General features: G+C 45.0%; 1 protein-coding gene across 1 annotated transcript in view; it reads left to right on the top strand.

The window, feature by feature from the left end:
* The first annotated feature begins 539 nt into the window (after positions 1–539).
* The window catches only part of SRGAP2 (SLIT-ROBO Rho GTPase activating protein 2), a 249,572-nt gene continuing 236,480 nt past the window's right edge, over positions 540–13,631 (top strand). Inside the window, exon 1 of the mRNA XM_050954015.1 lies at positions 540–613. The gene's annotated coding sequence lies outside the window, so the exon portion shown is untranslated. The remainder of the gene's footprint in view (positions 614–13,631) is intronic.

Here is a 13,631-nt window from a genome sequence, read left to right as displayed (position 1 = left end):
CAAATGGTTCAGGAAAACAAGGAATCAAGCCCAGGATCTCAGTTTACGCCTCAGCTCCTCTGGACATAGATCTGCCTTTTCTCTTGAAGTCTTTACCTGTCCCTTAAAGAGAGAACCGGTCTGAACCAAAGGCCCCAACGCTTGGGGATATTCAGTACTATGATGCTGACCTGGGCCTATCTATGTCCCTGTTTCCTCAGATCCAATCTGAAATCCAGTTTGCCTGAGTAGCCATCCTCTGATAATCACTGACAGCTACTACCTAGGGGGAGGGACAGGTCAGTGGTTTGAAAACTGGCCTGCTAAACCCAGGGTTGTAAGTTCAATTGTTGAGGGCCCTAATTAGGAATATGGGGCAAAAATCTGTCTGGGGATTGGTCCTGCTTTGAGCAGGGGGTTGGACTAGATGACCTTCTGAGGTCCCTTCCAACCCTGGTATCATATGATTCTATGACTGTCCACTTCTAGCCACAGTGCTATCTGAGCACTTCTCATGGAATATTATCTGCTGAACATGAGCAACGTGCTTGGTGCTGTGGAAGACACACATTAAGGACAGTCCCTGCCTTAGTGTTCTGCAGACAAGATGAGAGAAGAAAGCCAGAGGAGAGAGGTAACAGTTTTTTTAAGGCAGATCAAATCAGCTCCTCTCCTGCAGTGGAATATTGGGTGAAGAAGGTGTCTGACGTGAGCTAGTGTTAATTGTGAACGTAGAATGGATTAAAGAAATGTTGTGTGTTCCTTTAAGCAGGAATGAGGAATGTTGAAATAAAGTTGTCAGGAAGAGAAACATTAAGGTACGGAACAATGGGTCCATTTAAGCTAATGGTGGGACATTAGTAGGAGATCGATAAGAGTTAATAAGGAAATAAGATACGTGTGTCTAGCCCCAGGTAAACTTATCAGTTCTGTTCCCTTTGTTATCTTGTTAAATTCATGCCCTTTTTATCTGTATAAATAAAGTAGTGTAAGCCTTGCATGGCATTCACACATTATCTGGGTGTATTAGCAGAGCGCTTTGCTAATAAAACAGAGTGGTCTGAGAAACTGTGAGTCCTGAATCTGACTTTGACATAGTGGACTTCCTGGGAGAATTGTCTTATGGAGGTATTTATATGGGTAAAGACCTAATGCTCAGGAACTTGTCGCTCATCCCATTCGTACTGTGCAGCATGGAGGAAAGTAGGAGGACTGCGCTGGGGAAGGAAATGAACAGAGCATTGAGGCTTCCTTGCCATGGAGAGGATGAGACTATAAGAGAGGAGATGAGGCCTGGAGGTTGGAGCAGACTTGTGGAGCAAAGAGAAGAGGCTTATCTCTGTGATAAGGTAGTAGGAAAGGGGGAGTGAGCAGAGGTTTGAAGGGAGTGATGGGCTCTGGCTGAGCAAAAATCAGTGCTTTAGAAATACAGAAAGGAGGGTTACATGTATCAGGCAGGCTGTGGTAGTATCTGAGGCTGGAGGTGGAGAAGTGTGCTGCAAAAGAGGCTCGGCTTTGCTCTCTGTTGTGGCAGAGGCAGGAGCTGGTGTCGGCCTCGAGGCGAGGGGAGTTCAAACGTGGGGTCAGATGGCTGGAAGCCTGTGTGATGGGACAGAGGGTAATGTGGCCAGTGGCAAAAGAGGAAGTGACAGAGAAGGAAAAATAAGGAGATGAATTACAGTTGTGTGGCTTCAGCCTGTTTGTATTCCTGCTGAACCAGCAATAAGGGATTGTATAACTGTCCGTGGTCACATAAATAGTAGTGGGGCACTTCCCTGGGGAATAAAATAAACCTGACACCAGGACATTATTACAGCCTAATAGCGCCATCACGTTTTTCTCTTCTCTGTGTTCTATGGCAGCGCTAGCTTGATGCAGATATTTTGAAAACTTTTTACATACTAGAAGCAACTGCCAGAGGAAAAAATGAACAGACTGGAAAATAGAAAATTACTTGTCTATCAATCTTAGGCTCTTGCCGTATTTACACGGCCTCTTCCTTGCATCACCTGTGATGCTGGGAGGTTTTGGTATCCATGAAACAGCTCATTTTCTCCCCTTTGCCTCACTTGCTCTGCTAGAACCATTAGGATTTAAAACCAGCCACAGCCAGAGCATTTACAATTTAACAATCAATAAAAAAAAAAATTACACTCCAAGACTGGAAAGAAATCATTTCGGTCTCGTCTCTCCCTTCTGGGGTGTAGCGAGAAATATGTGCTGGGCTAGCTCTGGTGTGAAAAGCATTAGCAGCCAGTTAGACAGCTAGTATTGTCTTAAACTCAGCAGGCAATGGAGAAAGTCAGTGGCCTTAGCAATATGACTGAGACAGCAGCTTTGGGACCATTTGACATGTATTGAGTGGGAATGAAGTAAGGTTTTTCTGAGAGGGGACCATCTGTTCATTCTGTTTGTACTTGGCACAGTGAGGTCCTGCTCCATGACTAGGTCTCGAAGGTGGTACTGCAATATGGATAACAAAGGCTGGGCATTCTAGCCAGGAAAATTGCATCAAACTAGCACAAACAACAATTGAGCTCCAGTCCTGAAATCGGAAGCACAGGGACAGAACCATGAAGAGCCCCACTGAGAGTACTGGAGCGGGGAGCTGCCTACATGGAGCTCACTGCCGGATAATGCATAGCCCTATATGGGATGCCTCACATTCTAGCACCTGCATTCTTGCACTGCATGCAATACTGGGTTCCTGGCCCTCACGACAAGCAATCTTATGCCTGCTGCTGAGGGGAGGGACTGTTTTCCTTCTGCAGGATAAGAGGGACATGCACATTTTAAATCTGTTTTTAATTGGAAATGTCAAGGGGGAACAAAATGAAACCTCCCATGAGCTCAAGGGCTGCTCTGTCTGCTCACTCTCCCCTCAGATTGATTGCCCTTCTTCAGTGCAAGGCAGTGGGCTCTGACAGCCATGGCAGCATTTGCCATCAATCAGGACTGTGATGCTTTAGGGGCAATCCCCACAATTACAGCCTCTTTTAAAAGAAAATGAGTAATGAGAGGCATTGCTTGCACTGATGGGCACAATCGTCAATGGCTGCAGATTCAAGGCTTTGCAATTTAATAGTTTCTGTCCTGTATATAGTAGGGTCAGCCCCAGGTTCTCAAAAAATCATGAGACTTGACAAGGGTCAGGCTGCTGGTGTGCAGAGGCCACTGCCCATCATTCTGACCAATATGATCTTATTGTTTGTGTTTCTCTCCTCTGTCTCTTCCCACCTGCTGTCTCTTGTGTTCTACTTCGTCCCTGCCCCAAGGACCTTACAATTGATCTTTTTTTCTGAGTTTGTACAGCACCTAGCCCAATGGGGTTCTGGTCCATGACTGGCTCTCAGAGGCGCTATTGGAATATAAATAATGATGATGAGACTGGCTTAAATCATAAGATTGAAAAAAAATTGATTTGGGGGTTCTTCTTTGCCTCTTGTTTTCTGAGCCATTAGGTTACCGCTTAAATCCGATTAGTGAACAGGCTGGAAATCATTCACTTAAATTTGTGGGGTGCAATTGATCACAAGCTGTTATTTCTGTTCTGTTAATGGCTGTCATCTAAGGAACAACATGCTGTCACCAGTTCTTTGGAGAAGGACTTTTGGGGTAAAATGGATGGGATTTAATATCAAAACAAATAACTTGGGGCAGGGGTCCTAGAACTGATTCACTTTCATCATCTTTAATGCACTAACAACTTCCATTTTAAATGAAGTGCTGCAGTATTTCTAGTCGGCTGCACAAGAGAGACCTAGTCAGCAGCAAGATTGTGATTGAATTTATATTCTACTATAATAGTCCAAGGCTGTTTAAAGAAAAGTGGTATTTCACTTAGCCTGGTCCAATAACCTCTCATCCCTTGTCATTCCCTTTCAGCCTACCTGACGTGGGCAAGGAGACGAAATCAACCCAAGTAATGAGCACTATTGCAGGCTTTATTCAAGAGCTTTAATAGACAAGCGATGTTAGTGGAATAACTTATCTTCCTCTCACACTAAGTGTGTCTTTTCTCAATGTGTAAAAATCTCCCAGGATACACGGGGCCCAATGGGCCATCTCCTCCCTTCACGATGGTCCTTAATTTCAGAGCAGAGAGCTGTGCTGTTTGCCTGATTAGATGGAAGGCTGTGGCCATAGGATATTTTCCAAGTAGGGGACATAAGGCAAGGCTGATAGGGAGTCACTGAAGGAAACTGTTGCAGCTTTTGTTTACACTGGGTAATCACTGCACCTTTATTACACAAGCTACTGTAGAAACTAAGCATCCAGGGCGATTTAAGAATCTTAGCTACGGCACAACATTCAGCCCTGCAGGCAAGATACGGTCTGGCCAGACTTGGCTGTGAACTCAGAGGGAGCAATCGCTAGGAAGATCCTTCCCCTGAGAATACCAGCAAGGGGGATTGGATGGAAGGAGCTGTTGTGAGGGTGGCTTCTTACCTGCCCTACTAGGAGCTTGACTCAGGCCACCAAACTTAATTTACACAAGCTGCAGAGCTGCCATTGCTGCTGCAGGAGTGGTTTGCCACAAGCATCCTACAGGCAACCGCCTCTTTAGCCTTTTCAACCCCCCTTGGGCTATCGAGTGCTCACACGTAAGTGGCAAAACCTTTTCTACAGCAGCTTTGTTAACACCCAAGCAGCATCCTGTTGTGGAAAGTAATGTGAGGATAATAGCTGCTAATCCTTAACTAGTGCCTTATGCCCCATCTGCTCTCCTTTGTCCTGTTCCGAGCTCTAGCTGAGTTCTCCTTCACTTCACCGGGAGCAGGACTGGAACCTGAGAGAGCTGCTAATGCTTTTAATCCTCTCCCACCATGAGATACCTAGAAGGAGAAGCTGGGATATGCAGCATTTGTGCTTTGTAGCATACTGGCTGCTCCAGGGAGACAGATGGGCAGGATCCCATAGGCAGGCAAGAATTATTACGAGGCATCGGTATAGTCCATGTGACACTGCAGGAGCAGGCACTGAGCAGCACTGGGGAGTTCTTCTTTTCATGTCCTGGTGACAAGGAACAGCAGGCTCTTGTGGAAGAGACAGCAGCTGGCAGGAGCTTTGTCAGTCTTCTAAGCAAGTGGCGGTGGGTCTGCCCCATGCAATGACCCAAACAAGCGGAGGTTCAGATTGTCCGATAGTCACCACACTGAAAACAGTCTGAGATGCTGAGCTGTAGCAGGCTTTGCGGGAAGGGACCTGCCACCCCTTTGTATGGACACAGGTGGGGATCAAGGGCATTGACCACAGCAGAATGCATGGTGTGCTATGAGCTCTGTCACAAGCTAAAGGCAAATCTGGCCCCAGGCCGTGACAGTGGGCTAGTGCAGTGGCAGAGTGGGATTCCTACCATGGAAAGTCTGTCCTTGAATGATGTACTCTAGCTCCAAGCTAGTGAGATCTGCCAGCTATGAGCTGTGATGAGGCCTCTAGGGCAGACGCAGCAGCAGAAGCAAAAGGTACTGAGCGAGCAGGAGGAAATGCTTCCATCTGAGCCATTCTGCCCTGCCCCACCAGGATTGCTTCTTGGCCACACTCACACTCCGTAGCAGCAGGGCTGGCTTTCACTGTAAGTGGTTAGCAGGGATCGGGCACACTTAGTTCTGGTTCTAGAGATGGGTGAGTCCTGGCAGTTCGGTTCAGAAAACACCCAGGTATTCAGGGGCTTGTCCAAACCCACTGGAAACCAGGCTGAACCTTCATTGGGATGGATTACATTATGAGATTTCTAGTGCTTCCTGCTTCTCCCAGCTTGGCAACACCAGAAGAATAGTTTTACTTGAAGGATTCTTGTCCTTTCTCTCTAGTCCTGGTCAGAACCAGTGACCTGCAGGGGGTTCAAAACTCAGCAGTGGAGGAGAGTCAGCCAAAGTGGTTCACAATTCAGGTTCAATGCCATTTCCAACAGAAGCGTCAGTTCAGATATTCTACTCCCTCGGCTGGCTGATCTAACCTTAGGTAATACATTATAGTCCATATGAGTATTCCTTCACTAGATAAATCCATGCATTACCATAGGTTAAAATAAGACCGTATGATCTAATGGCTAGAGTTGGGGGACTTCTGTTTGTGTGTGGCTCTCCCATTGATTCTCTCTGTGGCCTTGGGTACTTCACTTAAACTTTCTGACTGCAATTTTCAAGGAACCTAAAGGAATGAGGTATCCAAATCCCACTGAAATTCCATGACTGGGGATAATGCCTCTCTTTTTTTGTAAAGTGCTTTGGGATCTCCCTGTAACCTCATTAATCAGAATAGAGACCACTGCTGTAGTTTAGGATGCTTCATTGCTTTGATTCATAATTCTCATTTGTCTAAGGTGTTCAGAGTATTAAACAATCACAATTAAACAAACAGAGTATTAAACAATCCCTGTGAATTGTGGTGAGGAATTCAAACAGCTGGGGATGGAAGTAATTCTCCCCTTCTACTTACCAACCAATTAAAAACAAAAGGACTCTTAGAAGATGTAAAAGAAAAGGGAAACTCCAGAGACAGAGCAGTATTTTCCAGGCATGTCTTGGATTTAGGAAATGTACTTGGAAATTGTTTTGATCTGTACCGTGGTGTAATTTGTTTGGATATCTGATAACTTTGAACAGTATTTTTGGACTCTGATATGGATCTTCCCTGCATATACAGTCCCAATTACCAAGGCACTTTTAAAAGCTGCTTCCGTATGTGTTTGCACAATAGATTTGAGTGACCATGAGGGCATGTTCAGTGTCATTGTAAATGGGCACCGTCGCCCCATGCATCAGGATATAATGGACATTTTGGAAGCTCCCACATGCATCCTTGATCACTCTCAATGGAAGTAATGTGTAGCCTGGTGTTTTCGGCTAGAGTTGATGATCAGTTCGTCATTCAAGCCAATCGCAGTTGTATTAAACCCTGCTGGTAAGTAAACCATAGACTGAAATCAGTGGTTTCTGCATTGGCCTCCCTGTCTCATTCAGTGTGGATCTTCTAGAAAATGAATGAAATTAACATGCAGGTCAAGCACCAGAGGATCATTTTGTTTAGAACAAAGTGGCCCCTGTGAGCACTGGAGTGTGGGAGCCGCTGCGGCAGCAGCAACATGATGATCTGGTCTCTTCTATTCCCAAGTTCCAGTGGTTTTGTACAGTCAGATTTTTACATTTTAGCTGCAGCAATGGGAAGTGGAAGAATCCAGAGAGGTCTGTGCTTTGTTTCGCTTTCTCCCCCACCCCATTCCCCCAAACAACAAAATTCTCAAAACCCCGACTGCTCAGCTATGTGTCTGTTGTATCTAGACAAGGGTGGGGGTTTGCATCCAGGGTTCTGGTATGGTCCATCAAAACCTGTATAGGATCTGCTTGGATTTCTTAGATGATCCTTAACTGGTATAGAGAGCCTGGCTGTGATCTTGCCCCCACTGAAGAGCTCTTCCATTGATTTCAGGAAGTGCAAGATCAGTCCTTACATGAGAAGCGAAGCTGCTAGCCGTGTGCTGTGTAGAAACTCCAGCCTGCCTCATATGCCATTTGTACCAATTCTCAGGTGTCTAATTGCATCCAGAGGTTTAATTCAAGCACCTCACCTTGTGCAGGAAGGTGAGAGCTGGTGCAGTTTCAATGAGGAGGGAGATTTACAGCTAACTGCCATATCAGAAGGAAACATGAAAGCCGCTCTTAAGCCCTTTCACATTGATCTAAACAAAACAAGGAGAACTGAGCCCATCCCTTCTGCCTCAGGGACCCAGGGTCCCCTGGCTTGTTAGCTTTGTTGATAGGATTTACAAATAAATTTAATTTTATGTCCTCCATAAGCTAATCATGCAGGGATTATGCCTGGAAGGAAACCAGAGGTGAGGGGGTAATAACATCGCTCTCTGATGTAACCTGTGATTAGTGATATAACTGGTGATTAGCCAGAGGCCAATTTCCTTCCTGGGCAATTTTGATACTCACAGAATTCACTGCTATTCACAGGAGCATGGTTGGGTTTTTACTTAGCCTTTGCTGTTTAAATGTTAGTTCCTCGCTGGAATTGAAACAAAGCCCCTTAAGAGGGACTGGTATCAAGACGCTGCATTGGAAATAGCAACAGAATTTGATCCTGCCTCTGCAGTACCAACCTCTGGCTTCTGAGCTAAGAGCCTGACCCAAAGCCCATGGAAAGGGATCTGGCCTTCCTCCTATGGCATTTCTACCAGTTCTTGAGGGGACTTCAGATCTAGTCTTTGGTCCGGTAGCTGCCTGCAATAGCAAGTGGCTACAGAGGCTGGCTCACAAAGGATGAGATTGAGAGAACTGTCCGTGACACACTTTACAAGCATGTTACAATGCATAGAATAAGGGCCCTGATCCTGCAAATGCTTAAGCATGTTCTAACTTTGTTAATTTACATGGTGTAAATTTCTAACTGTGAAGGTAATTAGCCATTGGAACAATTGTTTATAGGCGCTGACTTCCTCTCTACCAGAGGGGTGCTCAACCCTACCCCCTCTGCCCCAGGCCCACCTCCACTCTACCCCTTTCTCCAACCCCCCATCCCCATCCCAGCGTGACCTGTCCCCCTATCTCCCCCTCCCTCTCAGCTCCTCCTGCACCCCGCAGAACAGCTGCTGGGGGGTACTTGGCTGCCGGTGAGTGCTAGGTACTCGCTGGAACACCCGTGTAGTCGGTGCCCATGCAATTGACCAAGCGTGGATTCTCAGTCACTGACAATTTCTACATTTAGGTTGGTTGTTTCTGCTAAATGATACACTACAGGAATGATTTTGGGGAAGTTCTATGGCCTGGGTTACATAGGGGGTCAGATTAGATCAGCGGTTCTCGACCAGGGGTATGCAGAGGTTTTCCAGGGGGTACATCAACTCGTCGAGATATTTCCTAATTTTACAACAGGCTACATGAAAAGCACTAGCGAAGTCCACACTAACTAAAATTTCATACAATGACTTGTTTATACAGCTCTGTATACTATACACTGAAATGTAAATACAATATGTATATTCCAATTGATTTTTTAATTATATGGTGAGAATGAGAACGTCAGCAGTTTTTCAGTAACAGGGTGCTGTGACACTTTTGTATTTTTATGTCTGATTTTTGTAAGCAAATAGTTTTTAAGTGAGTTGAAACTTGAGGTGTACGCAAGATAAATCAGACTCCTGGAAGGGATACAGTCGTCTGGAAAGGCTGAGAGCCCCTGGTCTAGATGATCACTTCTGGCATGGAATCCATGAATCTATGTGAGCAGTCACATTGACTTTCAATGGGACCACTCACAGTGCATGAAGTTAAGCATGTGTGTAAATCTTTGTAAGATCCGGGCCTTGCTTGGTCCTTTGTTCCATGTCAGGATAGGTACTCACTTCCCCAGACAGTGAGCCATACGGCATTGCAGGGAGCAGCCTACAGAATGCATTGCCCTCTCCTGTTCTCCTGCTTCTGTCGTTCAAATCTGTTTAAGATCGAAGTGCATGCCAAGCATGGAAAGGAATCCTCCAAAATAAACACTGAGCGAAACAAACAAGCAAGAGATTGTGCGAGAAGTTGCAGAGAGTCCCTGATGCTTCACACAATTCAGTTCAGCTAATATCCCAACCTGCTAACATGAGAGCAATATCCTGGCTTCTTCCCTAAAACTAATTAATTTTATAACTGAGTGAGGCTCCATCTTAAGCAATATCACACTCATTTAGTTTAGTGGCAGGGAGGTGAGGCTTTGATGTGAACTCACTGTAATTGTAGGAAGGTAGAGTGCTGAGAGCTGCTTATTAGATTTCAGAGAGATTCACATTCCTGAAAGAGATTTAATTCAACTTTTTTTTATTAAGACAACCTCATCTTTAGATTAAAAAAAACTGCAGCAGAGTTTGCAACTTGACTGAGGGCCAAACCTAACGAGGGTGGAAATATGCAAGCCGTGATCACTAGCCTATGATCTGAGTTAGCTGTGATCCCTCTTATCAAAATCTACTTCACTTCCATCCACTTGGTTTGTTTCCTCTTAATAATACCTGTTGTTATTAAGTTGAATTGGTAGTTAATGGGTGAAACACAAAGCTAATTGGCTGCTGGTGGGGGTGGTAATAAAGCTTATGCAGGGCTTCTCATCTGTAGATATATATCATGGAATATCAGGGTTGGAAGGGACCTCAGGAGATCATCTAGTCCAGTCCCCTGCTCAAAGCAGGGCAAATTCCCAGATTAGATCTCCAAGCAAATTGCAAAGGTGAGTGGGCGGTGTTATCTACATTTTATAGATGCGTAGAGTTTGAGTGACTTGCTCAAGGTCGCAAGCAACCCTGGGAAATCCAAATATATAAACTGGTGCCCCGTCTACTGACCCACACTCCTTTCCCCACCGCTGCTGCTGGAGTAAGTGACTCTTGGGTTCCTGTACTGGGTCTTCCACAGATTTACTGTGTGACCTTGGGCAAGCCACTTAATCTCTCTCGCTTCATTCACCTTTGTGCTGGGGCTTGTTTTCTCAGTGGCCTATTCCTTTGATTGGTTTGTTTGTTTAATGTGACATAGAGCTGCGGGCAGTCTCACAGATCTCCATGGGCCATATCTGGGTTGCATTTTGGTCATGCCTGCTGTAGAGTAACAGTGGATTTTTCAGAACTTTTCATTGACTAGGATGAGTGAACTCTGTTTAAGTCTATGTATGTAAATGATTTTTGTAAAATGTGTAGCCTGCCCTCCATGTGCCACAATCCCCCTAGATCCCCCAAGCTAAGCAGCATATAGCCAAATCCATTTTAGGATGGGAGACCTCCCGCAAGGAACACCTCTCTGTAACTGAAGGTGTTGGTGATTGAGTAGAAGTCTTCCCTTCCTTGCACCTGAATCAGTGGTGAACTAATATCACTAGCATGATATTAGGAGATTGACTGACTTTCATGTGCATAATAAAATGAAAGTACATCTCTGGTCACTAAAGATCCCACAGAATTTTACGTATTAGCAGGGTGTATTATCCTAGTGCCCTGGCTAAATCCCAATTTGGGTACAGTAGGGAAGCAGAATTTTATTCAATTCCCTTACATTTTTTTGGTAAGATATCTTCACCTTCTGTCCTGAGCTGTTATATAGTGTTGCTATGTGCTGTTCCACAGCTGCTAGTTCTCACACCAGGCGTGGCTGCCCTTCAGTGATGGGTGATGTGATTTTTTATTTATATAGTCTTTTGAAGTGCTTTAGGATGAAAAGTTAGATCACTTACCTCTGAAATGGGTCAAGTGAATTAACTGGCTAACAGCTGATCTGAGGTGCTTGGCTAAAAGGTGAGATAGGAGTTCATGTCTGTTATTCTTGGGTGAGATTCTGTAATGGGCAACTCAGTCGCAGATCCCTTGACGAATGACTGCTCTGGATTTCAATCTTCATGCTACTTTGGTGTCAGAATGCAGAGCCCCACTGGAAACGCAACCTCCATGATGTTAATTGCCCCAGGGAGCAGTAACACCCGGGGCTGAGGCACTAATGAGCTCTTGTGCTAAGTGAGCAAAGAACAATCAGTGAACAAGTATCGAGTATTCATGCGGGTCACAAGTGCATTGCGAGCTATTCGTAACCATTCTGCTGGGTGGTTTTGGCAGCAAGGAGAGCTGGGTTCAGTCATATAGGGCTTCCTTCTGAAACCTTAACAAATCAGACTAGCTCAAACTCCCATCTTGGAGGAGCTCCCATCAGGAAGCAGGAGCGTCATTCTGCCTCTCTTTCTGGTTTGTCCAGGCCCCGCTACCCAACTGTGCCAGCAGCTATGGGTTTTATGAAGGTGACCTCTTGCCCCAGGCACATTTGGTGCAGTTCTCTTGCCCTTTGGTTACCCGACTGGGATAATCAGGTTTGATTTGCCCCCAGACTTAATACTGAATTCTGACCCAAATGCCCCCCCAACTATCATATAACAGACATGCAGTGAGGCCTGGCTAATACCCCAAGCTCACCAACAGATACTGGCAGGCAGCTCCTTTCACCATGGAGCCTCTGTCCAACTGGAGTTCTGAAGCAGCTCTTCTCGCTGTTCGTCAGGAGCAAGCTCCCTACTCTCTAGGGGTTGAGCCACTACCAACGGGCCAGAAGAGGTTGTATCTCTTTAAATACGATACCTTCTCCTTGCCGGGTGCATGACTCACCTGAATGGCACAAGCATTAAATGGTGCATGTCTGGTCAATAACCCAAGTCACTCCCTTCAGCAATGTCTTATCCTGAATAATAACAACATTCTGCACGCCACTGGCCCTTTCGCATCTCATAGTGTTTACAGTGAATCAGTTAAACCTTTCAGGAAGGTGTCACCTCTATTTTACAAATGGTGAGGGAAGCACAGAGTGGAGATTAGGCACCTATCTTCTTCTTCATGCACTTAGCCCACAAAAGCTTATGCTCAAATAAAAGTTTTAGTCTGTAAGGTGCCACAAGTACTCCTCATTCTTTTTGCTGATACGGCCTAACACGGCTGCCACTCTGAAACCTTAAATACCTTTGATTAGCCGGCCCTAAGCATCTTGCCCCAAATCACTTTGTGGCAGAAGCAGGAATAGATCTAGAAATCCTGAGTCCCCATTCCCTGCTCTAGCTACTAGACTAAATTTCCCACACTAAATTAGACACTATTTAATGGGAAGATGAGATTTGTAAAATTATTAGGGCCACTCTTTTACCTCTTCAAAAGTTATTTTTCCTCCATTGGTATCCTGCTGTTAATTGATTTATCTTGTTAGACTGGCCTCACACTTGGTAAAGCAACCCCCATCCTTTCATGTATTTATACCTGCTCCTGTATTTTTCACTTTGTGCATCTGAGGAAGTGGGGTTTATGCCCAAATAAATTTGTGAGTCTCTAAGGTGCCATAAGGACTCCTCATTGTTTTTATTATTTGGAGGGCTGATTTTTTTTGTTATTCCCAAAGGAGTCGCCCACATCTTATATTTTATGTTGTTGAAAAGTGGAGATAAGCCTGGACAAAACCCCTGATCAGAGTGCCCCCAAAATTTATGACTCCCAATTATCTCTGGTAAAGTAACCTGTTCCCTGGCCATGTCCTGGGCAGCTGTTTTTCTTTCTCTCTTGACTTTCCTCTGCAGCACCAAGTGAGACGACAGCCTAGTAATTGGGGTTAAATGATCCTGCCCTATCCATTCATTTCTTGCTGCTTTGTTTTCCCCCTGAGTAGCACTAAATATTCATTGAACTTCTAAGCAAATTCCGAGGGAAGAGGCTTGCTTATTGAAAGTCAAGTCAGAGAACATAATGGCCTCCAGCAGTTACACTTATTTGGCTGGTGAACAGAAAATACAGGTCTGTCACATCTTACGCTGGGGTTATGTTCCGCAGTCAGCGCGTAAAGCAAAAATCGCGTATAGTCAAAATTACATTGAGTGTAATGGCGGGCGGGATCGCTCGCACTACAGAAACAGTATTTAAATTATCTTTCTCTTTTTTTTTTTGTTTTTGCCGACTGCGTAAAGCTGAAATTGCTCATGTTAAATGCGCCTAAGATGCGACAGTCTTGTAATACAACTTTGGGGATTTCTTAGTTGTTTATTGCTCTGAGAAGTTTGTCCTTCACCAAGAGTTAAAATGGCAGCTCCAGAAAGACTTGAAAAGCTATTGTTCTCCAGCACTAATCAGGCCAAAATTCTACCAAAAACTTAAAATG

Source organism: Gopherus flavomarginatus, chromosome 5, assembly GCF_025201925.1.
Source record: "Gopherus flavomarginatus isolate rGopFla2 chromosome 5, rGopFla2.mat.asm, whole genome shotgun sequence".
NCBI classification, from domain to species: Eukaryota; Metazoa; Chordata; order Testudines; family Testudinidae; genus Gopherus; species Gopherus flavomarginatus.
The sequence above is the reverse complement of the archived record's forward strand: the minus strand, read 5'-3'. Positions and strand labels throughout refer to the sequence as shown.